Consider the following 14,077-nt stretch of genomic DNA (forward strand, 5'->3'; position numbering starts at 1 on the left):
TTTCCCAGCAAACGGCAATTAATTTTGCAGTTTTCGGCTTTCAGTTTTCAGTTTTCAGTTGGCCGCTTAAAGTTTGCATTTCTTCAACCTTGTTGGCCTGACCTTTTGGCTCAAGTGATTCACGCCAACGCCACACGTCAGCTTTTCTCGGCCTGGCTTCGAATTCGATTTGGGATTCGGTTTCAGTTTTGAGCTCTGGCTCTGGCTATTGGCCTAACGAGAATGGCCGGGTTCGGGACTCGGGCCTCGGGTCTCGGGTCCCGGGACTGGGCATCCTTTCTTGCCGCTCTAAGTCGGCAATTAATCAAAGCGCCTTCGGCCACGACGGACAAATCCTTTTGTAAGCTCGCGCATTTGGCGTATGTGGCGTATATGGCTAACGACTGACATCGCAAATGGCTAAAATGACAGCGGGCCGTGGTCGGCGTCATGAGCCAGCCGATGGGCAACGGTAACATGCGTTGCCTCTTGCTTCATGCCGTTGCCTGTTGCATGTTGGCTCTGCTGGGCCCACTATCTGCCACCCCACTAACTTGGCTGACTGACAGATTCCGCTGACAGGCGATGCCAAAGGCCAAAACTCCAGACCGGAGTGAAGTGAAGGCTTTTTATTGAAATTAACTGCGTGCCTATTTGTATATCCCGCTGAGCGCATAATAAGTTTGTCAAAAACTAAACAAATAAGCTGGAGAAATGCATGGGATGTTTATTTATGTAGTTTATTTCCGGCAGAGCTTGTGATAAGCGACTTTGAAATGCGAAATGCCTCTTAGGGTCAGGCCCGATTTGCAATTATCAGAGCCCGAATCACGCCGGCGGCGCTCCGATTCAGAGTCACGGATTCAGGGACAAGGACAAGGACGCCCGCCTTGTGCAAATACTCGAACAACGACGATGTTTGCTCTAGCAATAATTGGCGGCATTATTGACGCTTTCCGATAGCCACTCAATGCCCGGCGATTATCAGCTCACCACCGCCTCGCCTGCATCACCTGAGCTTGTGTTTCGATTGAACTTCAAATCGAAATTTCAATTGCCGGCCATGCGTGGTCGGGGCCTTTTGGCAAAGGCCAAGTTAATGAAAATATCATTAGGTTTTGGCCCAGAGCACAACAATAAGCACACACAGCCGGGCTGGCTGGCTGGCTGGCTGGAGCAAAAGCGAAAAAGGCTTGGCCCGAGTGCTCGTGGTTTATTGACACATGAAATATGATAGCTTCTTGTTAGGGAGTGTGTGTATCTGTATCTTTGAGGTGCGTGCTAAGCGGGCATTATTCAAGCCTGGCTCAGCGAGTATTCAAGTCGGGCCAGAAATAAAGTAAGAGCTTTGCGCGTGCGCGTCAAAAAATACCAACTCTGAGGAGCAATCCTCCTCTTTCCCGGTCCCCGGTCTCCGGTCTCCGGCCCCTGGTCTCTGGTCTCTGGTGTCGAGATTAAGCATAAAAGTGCGCAATCTCTTCACGGGCAGCTCGGCTGTCAATTTGACAAATGCTGCAGGCTCAGTGGTTGTGACAGTTTTAGCGAATTCGTAATTAAGAATGCGCGCACATGCACAAATAGCATAAATACTGGGCAGCCACAATGCTGGGCAGCTGCCGACAGGGCGGATGAGTGATTGCCAAACTCTTGCATTTGGTAATTAAAACAGTGCGCGGAAAGGTGTCAAGGACTCGGGACGTCAGGTGAATTTTAAAGAGCAGGTCGGTAACCCGAGCCCTGCCGGTAAGAAGGCTATTTACATGCAAATATTGATTTCATATCGGTCACTATGCCATATTATTTGAGAGGGCTATCTAGTCCGGGAGATCTGTTTGTTATTGGTTGGGTATTCTGTGTATACGTCTGGATGTCTATCGCGTAGTTAGTTTTGAGACAGTATGGCAAATGCTGGGGACCATAAATGTCAGCATTTTGGCACGTTTGGGCTGATTCCTATTTCGCGTACGTAGTCTTCTACTCACACTGAGGGGCACGTATCTAAGCACGCGATCGGCAGCGCGAAAGGCAAAGCGGTTCACGGGCATATTTGCATAATTTACCTGCAAAGAAAAAACAGACACATAAATTAGCTTTGCTGGCAAACGAAAACAAGAGCTTTTAAAAGAGAAAAACAATATTTAAAGCGCGGCCACACCTCTTGCAATAAATTGTGTACATTTTGCCGGGGCACACATAATAATTAAATGCACTAAAAATGAGTTAAGTGCCTCGCGAGTCGCGATGAACTGCCACGGGATTCGCGAAATGCAAAACGCGGAATCAAAATCGAAACCAAAACCAAAAGCCAAACCGATACTGAAATCGAAATCTCGGGAGGTTACGTCTGCACTGCCGGCAACTTCATTGATAAATAAACGAGGAACGAGGAAAATATTTCCCCGAAAAAACTACAACCCACCCGAAAAAGTCGGCCTGAAAAATATGTACGCCCTATGGCGGGGCAGCTTGCTGCACGATGCTTCCTGCACAATATGCAACAATTTGTTGCACGTCCGGATGTTTACAACAAAATAAACAACATATCGCGCGCTCTCGACTCCAACTCCCATCAATATATGTTAAAATCAAATTCAAATTTGAGTTCCACGAGCATAACTTGCCACAGTTTTGTTTACTCTGCCTCGAATCAAAGAGGCTGATCAAAGTCGCCAGTGAATTTATTATATAATCATCGCCAGCCCCGCCGTAATTGGCTGCAATCGATCAGTCAGTGAGTCGATTGGCCGATTGAAGCGCTAATCTGCCCGCTGACCCAGTATCTGCCTGCCTATTCCCCAGAGATCTGTGGCCGGAGAGACCCGAGACCAAAGTGCAGGTGAATGCACCCGACTTGTTGTGTTTACTAATGATCGCCCCACCGAAGTACCGCAAGCTGCATTGTCGGAGGGGCCCGATAAATGGCTTTTTGAAGAGCTGTAATTGTTCTCTAAATTATGGCGCGGCCCTGCGAGGGCTTGTCGCCAGCTTTGTCCGCCTGTCCGCCTGTCCGCTGCGGTTGGGTCGTCATAATGAGGTGCCAAACGTAAATATGGACAGAGATTTTTCCTCACGGCCTAGACATATTCGAGCCCTTTCGGCGACAGCGACAAATGTTTGGGTTCTTTAATGAGATTTCGGAAATCTCAATCTCTCGAGTGGAGGATGCACTGGGAGAAATGTCACTTTCATTTGTGAACTAGACACCTGAGAGAGCAAGTAGTTTCTGTCTGTGTAGAACGATTACCTATTTTCACGGTTGATTCCATCGCCATGTAAGCTCAAGTGCCCCTAATGACCCTCCCAGGTAGGGCAGTGCGTTGGGAGCTTTGGAAGCATTACTCATTCTTGTCCCTGCCACTAAAAGAAGAAAACAAACACAGCTGCCGGCCCATCGAAGCTCCCAATTGTTTGGATATCGCTGCCCCAAAAAAGAAACAATTTACAAAGGCATACGGACGGAGACCAATTTGTTTATTTCGAATACTTCTATTGATCGGTTACGTTCAAGTTCTGTTTTCCATTTCCCTGTTCTTTGAAAAGCGCACTTCGCTGATAGAATTGTAACAACTGTCGCGGCATAAATAAGCCATTATGATTTATGCCGCCCAGACGATTGCGATTACAAAAGTCGTTAGAATTCTGCAGCCCCGAGCCCCCAATCGGCCCGATCAGCTGAACCGAAAAAGGAAACCGCACTAGAAGGAATGGCCTGGACCGAGCCACTCGGATTTGCATGTCTAGCGCCAATAATTCTAAGGCGTGCGCTCTGATGATATACCAAGTGGTTGGCGGCCCCACTTCACCACCACCACCGATCCACTGCTGCACCTCTGCAGGCACCTCCGTTCAGATTTTGAGGCTGATATGGCGTGAGGCTATATTGGCAATCTTCTGTGGGCCCATCCATCGGCTGATTGCGGCTGTGCGTGGAACTGCGAGTATCTGCGTTTGCAATTGCAATTAAGAGAAAGTGGGGGGATTTCTGGGGAGGGGGTCGGAAGAGGTCCTGCCCAGCTGCGAATGCAATCTGCGAGCATGGCTTTGTGCATGTAGCGGCGCTTTCAGAGGCGTCCCTTATCAGGCCGGGCGCCTGGGAAATGCAGCGGATGTGCTGTTGTCATTGCAGATGCAGCACTCGATTGGCAAGTCAAGAAGCACGCAAAAAGAGGGGAAATCCCAACAAAGTACGAATGGAAAATACCCTCATCTAGCTATTTGCTGTCCTCCTGAGTCAGAAATAGGTGCCTGTTTGGGTTCAACTGCATCTTAATAGTCGGAAGTTCGCCTCGCAAACGCCCCCTTGAAACAAATGTACCCTTTGTTCCGCGGCTGGAAACCCAGCATACGCCCAGCAAGTGAAAATCACCGTGAGTCATGCAGTTGTAGACCCAGGCGAGGACTGGAGCCCCCTGGATCCGAGAACAGCCCCCAGACAAAGGCCTCATTAGGCGGAGTCCGCGGCGAAGACTCGTTTCGATTTCAGCGTTGGCGTTGAAAGCGCGTCGAGCACTCCTCCTTAACTGCATAAACTACATAGTTACAGTCATTGCAGGACCGATCGGCACGATCATCATCGCCATTACGGTCATCATCATGTTGCGCCCATAAAGCGAATTATGCCATTTGCGTAAATTATTGTCAAGTGGCCCCGGCACACTAAATCATAGAGATAGAGCCGGCAGTGGGGCTTAGGACGGAGCTCCTGACGCTTCACGTCGAAAGTGGGGCTGTTTTCACGCCGATCGCAGATCGGAGGGGGGCTCTCGCCAAAGTGAGCCAGGGTTCAGAGAAGGTGACCCACAAAGTGTTTGCTGATACCCCGAAATGCATATTTATTTTGCAATGGCCTATTAAAATATACAACTTTATAACTCGTTCCACTTTTGTTCCTCGCCGAGGATTCTTGGGCCAACTTTCATATCGAGAATTATATATGCGGCCGTAATGAAAAGCCATAAAAAATGATACTTATAAGGGGCTCTCCCCCCGGCGGGGCATATTTGTCTTCAATATACCATATGCATATAGCGAAGCGGAGCAGCGGCACAAGAATTTGACCCAGAAATGCAAGTTGCGGCTTCAGTAACGCGGAAGTGCTTTTTTACGGCCTTTGCTGGCGAACTGAGGCTGGGACTGGGACTGGGTCTGGGACTGGGACTGGGACTGGGATGCTGCTGCCTTTCAGCGAGTATAAATAAGTTTAATGACTCAATTTGTAATGAGAAATGTGCCGGGATCGGATAGGGATCGGGAGTAAGATCGAGGACTGTTTGTTTGTTCTGATCGCTGCTCCCACTTGCGGAGTTTCTGCCATAATTCTGCTTAAATTGAAGGCATGGCTGACTGGCTCTTTAGCGTTAATCAAAGGACCATTCGACGCACTCGGTTCCACTCAAATGTGAATAAATTACATCGTTTAGCGATCCCCAGCCCCGAAAAGGGGATTTCTTCTCCCCAAAAACAGTACTCTTCAAAAGTGCAAATTCACTTTGTTTCTCGCCCCAAAACAGGTTCAAATTCCGCATAACTTTGCTCATATTTGCCTTTGTTGTTTGCTCATATTATTTTTTCTCCAAAGTGGGGCAATTCATAGCAATTTATGACGAGAATGTCAATAGGCCGGAGCGCATAAATGCTGTTAATTAACATTTATTGTTGGCCGACACAAGAGGGGGGAGGACTGGGCCACGAAGACCACAAAGAGGGTCCTTCTGGCTACGAAAAGCATTCAATTTGCTGGCCATAAACTTTTATGAAGGTTTTTGTCTCGCATTGTTTGCAGTCGAAAATGGAAACGCGAGCGATTCCGCCGTGGGCGGCTTGGATCGGTAGAATTGGTAAATATTTTGGCCAACACTAGGGGGCTGGCGGATCGAAGACAAAGAATTCTAGTCTTTGTTTGGAGTGACTACTCCACTGAGTGACTCTCCGCTGATAAGTGGCAAGACTTTGCCCGCTCTAATCAGCGCCCAGCAATGAAGACTGGCGACTGGCAATTAACCCACTGCATTTCTGACCGCTGAGTGAGTGCTCACAAGCGTAATGGCTCGCAGAACAATTGAAGTTATTTCAGAAGGACCGGGGACTGACAAGCCGAATTGATATGATTGGGGGCAATGAGTGGGAAGCCTCGGTTGGAGTCCCGCCTCTGTCTGTCTTTGTTGTAAACAAACTAATTAAAACTGACACTGGCGGCGGCGGATGACAATTCTCGCAGCTGCCTGCCAGCCCCGAAAGCCCTAGGGAAGGCTCCCTTCGGTCGCATTCACTTTCAAAGTTTCAATTGAAATGTTGCACGCACAATTGCAGGCACTTCAAAGATGCGACATTCAAATGGAGTGCAATCCAGCCAATGAGGCCCAAATTAGCAGCAGCAGCAACACATACAAATTGGCAACTGGGGCGGCAGCAACATGCTGCCAGCAGCTGTGCCAGCCTCCACATGCTGGCCACATTTCCAAAACGACAAAACCCAAACAAATACCCAGAAAGAGAACGTTGTGTACTCTGGCACTAGCAGCAGCCCAACTTATGACTCTGCTGGGAAAATGCAAAAATGCCAGCAATTTGTGGGCACACACCTATGTATGCAGATGCTGGAGCAGGAGAGGTGGACCGGGGGCTATAGCTACGCTGACGACGACGACAGTCAGTCTGGTAAGACATGCGAGACGTGGGCAAATAATTATACGAACATGAGTACCCGAGCACCGACCTGCGAGCTGCCTTCTCCGCCTTGCCACTATAATTGTTGTCTATTTGGTGTTGGCTTTTAGCGCAAATGCAGAGCTGAGAGCCAAGAGCGCTACCTGCCGCCGCTCGGGCTTAACCCATGCTGGCCCAATCAAAACATTGCCAATCAGAGTGACTTACTCAAGATCGACATGCAAAGCACTGGCAGCTATTACATGTACACATTTGTCAACCTCCATCAATGGGTTAACTGAAAATCGTTACACATTTGCTGCTGTTGTTTTGCGGTATTGACGCTGTGGCCCCGAGCTGCCTGCCGCCTGCCAAGCCGGACCGGTGACAATCATAATTTTTCATAACCCAACCGGTTTCGGCGATCCTGACTGACGTCTGTGTGGCTTTCTGACGAGTATTTCGCGCAGTGTGCGCGGTCGCTCATGCGCACAAGTGGGCTTTGTGTTTTCAGTTTTCAGTTGGAGGCCCAAGCGGCACAGCTGGAGGACGACAACAACCGCTAGGCGGGGGCAAGGGTTCAGGAACGGTTCAGAAGGCAGAGCAGTCGTCGTGCTCGTTGCACAAAAGAATAATGTGGCATGTGCCCGACTGTAATTACCGCTCAGACCTCTCGGGCCCTCTGTGTGTTGGTGGCTAAGACGGGCTCTGGTAATTAGCCGCGTTTCTCGTATTTTTTCTTTTCTTTAAATAAAGCCCCTCGGACCTAGGTATTTTTGTTTTGCATAATCGCCGAGATGTGTGGCTAGGAGATCTGGTTTTTCGACCATCACGATTCGGACCTTGGGTATGTCGAGCTCAGGGCAGAACAGAATTAGTTCGATCAAATCCCCCGAAACCCAAAAAATCAAAAGCTATTTGACATTTTGAGACACTTCCCAGTTCAGCTTTATCGCCACGGCTGCTCTCAGGCATCAGTAATTCTCGTGGCTTGGCATTTAAGTTGTAGTTGGACATCTGCGGTCTATAATTTTCAAACATTCAAGTGCCCATCACCGGACTCGGACTGGCAGACCCATTTTTCTCGGCGGCCGCCTTGTGAAGGGAATGGAAACATTGCATTGCCAAAATAGCGAGCGACTGGGCCGAACGGCAGCAACATGGAAAACTGTTGCAGCTGCAATTACTCGCACTTCAAAATGCCAGCGTTTGGCACAAAGAGAATTCTTCGCAACAACAAGCCCAGCCGAGGCAGTATCAATCATTCCGCATTTGCATGCCCCAGACAGTAGCCCGGCCAAGCAAAGCCACAGCACTGGGAACGGCAAAAGTGAGGCATAAATTAGCCAGCGGCTTTGTGTTAGGTTTAAATGTTGCACTGCAGCCATCTCTTGCCACCGAGAGGGCCATCTTCGTGGTCTGGCGAACTTCATGGGAGTAAAAGTGCTTCCCCGAAGTCCATTGTACTTCTTGAGATACTGCACTTTCGCTGCAAGAGTGGCGGATATAGCTACCCACCGTGACTCACAACTGCCAGCTACACTTTAGATTAGAACTGGGAGAGTCGCGCCCTGTCCCCTGGCCTGTCTTCGCACAAAGGACTCTGACATAACACCTCGTCGCAAATGATTTATGTTAAGTCCAAGCAAAAATCGCATAAGCGGACAGGCTTATCTCAACGAGCTGCTGCTGCCAATATCCAATGGAGGCCAACTGAGGAGCCACTTTTGGCCACATGCGTGCAACAAAACAGGAAAGAAAGATGCGGGGAAGAGGCTATCTTTGGAGGAAGCCGAATCCTACGTACCCTTTCTGGCTTCTTCTAAGGGGATTGTCTTCCCCAAACTTCCAAAGTCAAGAGACTTTCCTCGGAAAGCGTATCAAAATAAAGGCTTGGAGGCAAGAGCAGCCGCATTGATAGGCGCAATTAATTATGCGCGCCTCGCACTGACAGTAAGCGTTTGGCTTCGGAGGCGCTGTCTTGCCGCTCCAGCTCCAGCTCCCCCTCCCCCTGCCACCCGCCCGCCCCATTGCACCTCTTGGCGGTCGCTCGTCGGCGCTCGTATCAATGACCAAATGACATATTAGCCTTCGCCTTAGTGTAAAAAGCCGAGATAACTTTGGCAGACGCAAACGCAAACGCACACGCAATCGGCAACAACACGAAGAACCACCACAAGCAACAACAACAGAGACGGGCACTGTGGGGCAACAAGAGCACCATGACGGCGACAACTTTAGAACTCCACGAGCGGTCTAATCGTTTATTGAACTCAGACTTCGGACTGGGGCGCACATAATACGCATACGCAGCGTGTGCCGCGCTCCGATTTTTCGGTAAACTGGAGCAGGCAGCGTCCCACTGCGCCGCTCGCTGCCCCGCTGGCGGCGATGAGAGCTTGGAATTACGAGAGCTGGAAGGGGTCCCTCGCCGGGCACTGGGAGTTCTATTAGGTGGCAAGGTACGCTTTCAAATAGATAACTCAGGGGCTATGCAGATACTCTTAGTTGTTACCTTCTTAGGTGTATTATGCTGGGGAATGGAAACTGATGTGCACGTTTCGTTGAAATATGAGTAGCTGGGTGACTCTATCACAGAGGTGGCCTCAAACATAACAGAACTGAAGAACTGAACGGAGCTTGAGGAACTCGAGAGAAGAACCGACCTCTCTGGCGCCATTGGGCTCTGGGGAGTGAATGCAACTCCCACGCTCTAAAGTAGCTCGTTTGGGGCATTTGTCACGTCTTTGTTTGCCACTTTGAACAGTCGCTTTCCTCTAGGAAACCGAAGTTCGTTCTGACCATATCTCCCGGCCCTATTCTGGGCTGCCTGTATGGCTCTTCCCAGGAAACTTTATTTACGAGCCCAGAGCGTGCAGTGTCTGCCTCGCATTCTGATGGCCAGGAAAGTGGCAAGAGGCAAGTACGGGTTACGAATAGGAGCGTTAATGTATTCCGTTTCACAAAAAGTATTAGGCCCGGCTTTGTTTGTTTGTGGCCAGTTAGTAAGTAAGTAGGGGCGTGGCTCAGAACTATGATATGAAAAGCCACTAAGCTCGACGCCAAATTGTCAGTTACTTCTGTGTAATCAGTCGAACAATAACAATAATCGGGCTCTGTAGCTTCAGACCCCCACAACAAATAGGCTGGGCAAGCACTCTAGATAGAAATCTTAATAGAATTGCAAGGCGAAATGCAATGCCAACATACAGGCACAGATACAGATACACAGGCACAAATACAGATAGAATGGGGAAGAGTTACGAGACCTAATGATATTTATCAGCCATTCAAGCCGTTTCAGGGGGCATCATCATATTTACAAGTTAATATTTACGCTAACAAGCTCTGCCGGCCCACAACCAAGTTGGTGATCTGGCCAAAGGCTCAATCCCCAGCTCCCATAGCTCTCCTCTTTCTTCGCTGGAGCGAAGATTCTCGGGATCTGAATCTCGGATTCCCGCACAATGGCACTGCCACGGAGCCCGGAGATGGACACAAGATACGGGGGAGGGCGACATGAGTAGACAACAAGAATGCTTGTTAAAGCGCACAACATGCAGATTTCATTAAAGATACAGCCGGATGGCATTGCGCCGCTCACTGAAGGGAGTACCACTGCAAGAAATCGAGGTTCTAGGATTATTATTTCACTTACTCGCCCCTAGAACCTAGAGTATTTTATCCCCAGTGCATCGATGCAAAAATAGTGCAATAAGCTGCGAAAGTGAATCTCCTGCGGGAGTCGCTTCCATTTCCATTTCCATCTTCAAATGAAAGACCAGCTGACTGGCTGCATAGTGACTAGACTAGACTGGGCCTAATAGCTCTGGTAATAAAATGGCAATTAAGTGCCTTTATGGCCGTGTCCCATCTTCCTGCTCCAGAGCTGTGGGGCATCCTTTTATGTCCCGTGGCCGCGGCCATAAAAATACTTGTTTACGCATGTCCCAACAACTCTATACCTCGAAAAGGGGATAGTCCAGACCAGGGTAGTCTGCTGGGGCTATCCCAGATTCTGTTATTATCTGCGGTCTTTGCGGTTTTTTGGCAGATCGTTTGGATCCTTGGGCCCTGGGCTATCGGCTGGCAGGGTGGGGTGCATTGTTTATGTTTATTGCAGGCATAAGTTTGTGCTATTTTATAGTTTTATCGCCCAAGCACATGTCGAATGCAATTTGCTTGGGCGGCCAGTTTACGTTTATTGATTCTAAGTGTGAGTTTATGCTGCGGACAAAAGGGCGGCCGTGGGATTTGGTCCGCATGTCAACTCCGTAATTAACGCGGAACTGGGAACAAGGAGTCGTGCTGCGATTGGTAATGCAGTTCCAAAAGGCATATCAGTGGATTATTGTGGATTAGGCCAGCGAGAAGAAGGGCTTGTTTGGATTGGTTTATGGCCGGGAAAGGGCGAGAAGATACTGCCTTGCTAAGGACCCTCGGAGTTGCAATTTAGTTATAATCAGGTTGTTAACTCAAGGGGGTCTCTGACATCAAAATGATGCGATTTTAATTCTGGTTCTGCGCTGACTGGGCTCCGAGTTCCGAGAGCCGCTCACTGACTGGTTGGGTGACTCACCCACGGCACGTATGCGTAATGTTATTGAACGGAGCTTTGCAGTTCTCCCGCCACATTCCGTACCTCCACACAGTCCCACTACCTGGGTGAAAACACGACATGTATATCATCTTATCTCCCCGACGTTTATGGCTCTTCCAAACTCGGTTGTTATCAAGCCAGCGAGTTTGTTTTCTCGCCTGTTTTTGGCGCAGCCGCTTAGGAATTAATGCGAATTCGATTTTGAAATGTTTGACTTTGCCCTGAGTCACAGGCGGATTTCGCGAGAACCTCGTACACCCAGAATAATGTATTCGATCGACGCTTATTGAAATGCAAACAGTTGGAGAGCAGAGCCACAGAAGCCCCTGCCACGGCGCGTTGCATATTTGCATGAGAATTAGAAACAAGAAAGCCGCGCCGTGCCGGGGTCTAACATCTGACTTGGGCGCAGAAATCTTGTTCGGCATGGGGCGACCATATAAGTCGGGGCATACCAAAAATAACTCCGCGTACGGCACCATCGTCGGCAGCAACTCTCGGGCGACTCCAAACTGGCCCAGCAGCAACATCAGCAGCTCCAGCAACACAAATGGCAACATTAGCGCAGATTTCAACGGGGCACAATTGGAATTTGAATTTTGGTTTTTGTGCGAGGCGCAAACACGTTTTGTTTTGGATTTTGGGGATTTTTTACGCGTTAGTGGGGAAAAAGCAGAGCCAGGCCGAAAAAAAAAGAATCTTCGAGCCAATGACTCCGAAAAACATGTGTTGATTAACATAAATGATTTTGCGCGGCTCTGGAAAGCCTGTTCGTCTGCCATTCGTAGACTTGGGCAACATTTTCGGGAATCCTACTGCTTGTTGGTGTCAAAACGCCAATAAAAGCCGCAAATATTTATTGACTTAATTGGCATATTTGTCCGCGACTGCGACTTTATTCGAAAGTTAATTAAGAAACTGCTACATACCTTTTTCGGTTGCGATTTTCATGCAAAGTGGCCAGAGATGTGTCCAAACCCAAGCTGCAAAGAGAAAGCAAAATGGGACCGCTTAGTTATTTGTCAACTAATCAAGGCAGACGAGATTCGGGGCTTTGTCTCGGCCCCTTGGGAGATGGGAAGATATTGGCACGCAGGCCTTATATGCTAATTACGCGCCGTGTCTTTCGCATGATAAACGCCTCTGACCAAATGCATAAATTTGGCCGCCGAAAGCGGGTATTGGCTAGGCCAGACTCGATCCAAGCCCGAGGGGCAGCCCGGGCCGTAAACCAAACGCCAATCGATAAGGCAATGCGGCATAAATTAGCGGGTGATGAGCTCCCAGCTGGGGCGGGAGAACAGCCCAGGAAGACCAAGGCCGGGTCGGTTGACAGATGACGAGTGGTTGCGAAACGGCTCATATAACTTGCAGAACAGCCCGCGAGTTTCCCATTTTCCCCGTATTTCCTTTGCAATTCAATCAGCCTGGAGTCTTGTCCATCGAAACGGAACCAGACGTCATTCGGAATACAAATAGCCCGATGTGGCACATCAGGTTTCGCCACGGCCGCGAAACAGTAGAATTTCCAAACTGGTTGCGAGCGCCCCAAAAGGCCAAGACTGAGGCTAACAATGCATCTCGAGAGCGGAAAAATGTACTCTGAATGTATAACAAATTCCAGTAGGTGCGGGCAGTTTTACTTTCAAATGCCTGTCCACTTGGCGTGTGTTAATTGAAACTAAATGACAGCCAGAACAGCCACAGCGGCCAGAAATGCCCGAGACGACGGCGGCCCTAGTGCTTTGATTAATTATAGACAGGCCGTCATAATTTACGGCTCTTAATTTGCAGCAGTGCCAGTTGCAAGTGGCAAGCTGCACGCAAGAAATGGGAGTGGAGGGACTGGAAGGTTACGAAACCGCCCCTGGCCATCTGAAAACGAAAGTCTGTGTTTTTTTAACCCACAAACAGATCGGGGCTAGACACAAAGCCCTCCACTCGAGGGGCCGGTGACAAATCATCGCCAGATTTACTTTTCAAGAACTAATCCGCAATCGTTGCCATTACTGCAGACTCATGGCCTAATCAAAAGTAAGAGTCGAAGAAACTGCTCATCAGCAACGAAAATAAGACAAACGGAGTCGGGTCCGAATTAACCCATATTCGCCCCAATGCTCTGCGGGCTCAGCCCCTTCGGGCGCTCAAGTGGGGCTTGCGTGAAGACCGAGTCGAGGTAGCAGCTACCGACCCACCGGCAGCTTCAGCCTGCCTAAGACTGTGGCAAGAGCTCGCTGGATCGGCTGCATCCACTGTGTGGGTGCCACAATCCACCAGCCACCTGCATTCTCTATTTGTGATGCGGCTTGATCCGCAACTCGCAATTTGAAAGCCTGCCAATCAGCCGCGGACAATGAGCTGCCAGCCCAGCGTGCCACTGCCAAAATATTGGCTCTGTGTGCACACGACTTCGTTATGCATTTCAAATGCAAATTGGATTTGAAAGGTAATTGATCCCCAGGCCACAGGCCCAGGCCCCAGCTCCCCAGTCAATGACAGAATAATTCTCCGCGACTTTCAAATGCGGCGCAGGAAACACAAATCCCTCAGATACAGATACAGATACAGAAACAGAAACCGAAATTGGACAACATCGAAGCTAACTGATTTCGTATGCTGGCTGCGATCTGAACGAAATCATGGAAATAAAATAAACTCCGCACGATCGCTGGCACATTTATAACTTTGAACTTGACAGCCCCTGACTATATCGGTGACTGAAAACTGTTCCGAACTGGGGTATAATCGGAGTATTAGATTCTGTTATATTTCAGAGTGTGGGCTAAGGTTTTCCGTCAGTCGTGTCTGACTCTCATTGGGAGGACGGCGCTAATTAGATTTCATTTTCATCAA

General features: G+C 49.1%; 1 protein-coding gene across 4 annotated transcripts in view; it reads right to left on the minus strand.

The window, feature by feature from the left end:
- cv-c (crossveinless c) overlaps positions 1-14,077 on the minus strand; it is a 76,804-nt gene that overhangs the window by 40,003 nt on the left and 22,724 nt on the right. For 2 of the 4 annotated variants that reach the window (XM_070280756.1, XM_070280757.1), the window contains exon 3: positions 12,154-12,207. The exons of 1 other annotated variant lie outside the window; for it this stretch is intronic. The gene's annotated coding sequence lies outside the window, so the exon portion shown is untranslated. Of the gene's footprint in view, positions 1-2,134; positions 2,154-12,153; positions 12,208-14,077 lie in introns of those variants that run through there. One more of the 4 variants, XM_017244605.3, reaches the window with a different exon arrangement.

Source organism: Drosophila bipectinata, chromosome 3R, assembly GCF_030179905.1.
Source record: "Drosophila bipectinata strain 14024-0381.07 chromosome 3R, DbipHiC1v2, whole genome shotgun sequence".
NCBI classification, from domain to species: Eukaryota; Metazoa; Arthropoda; class Insecta; order Diptera; family Drosophilidae; genus Drosophila; species Drosophila bipectinata.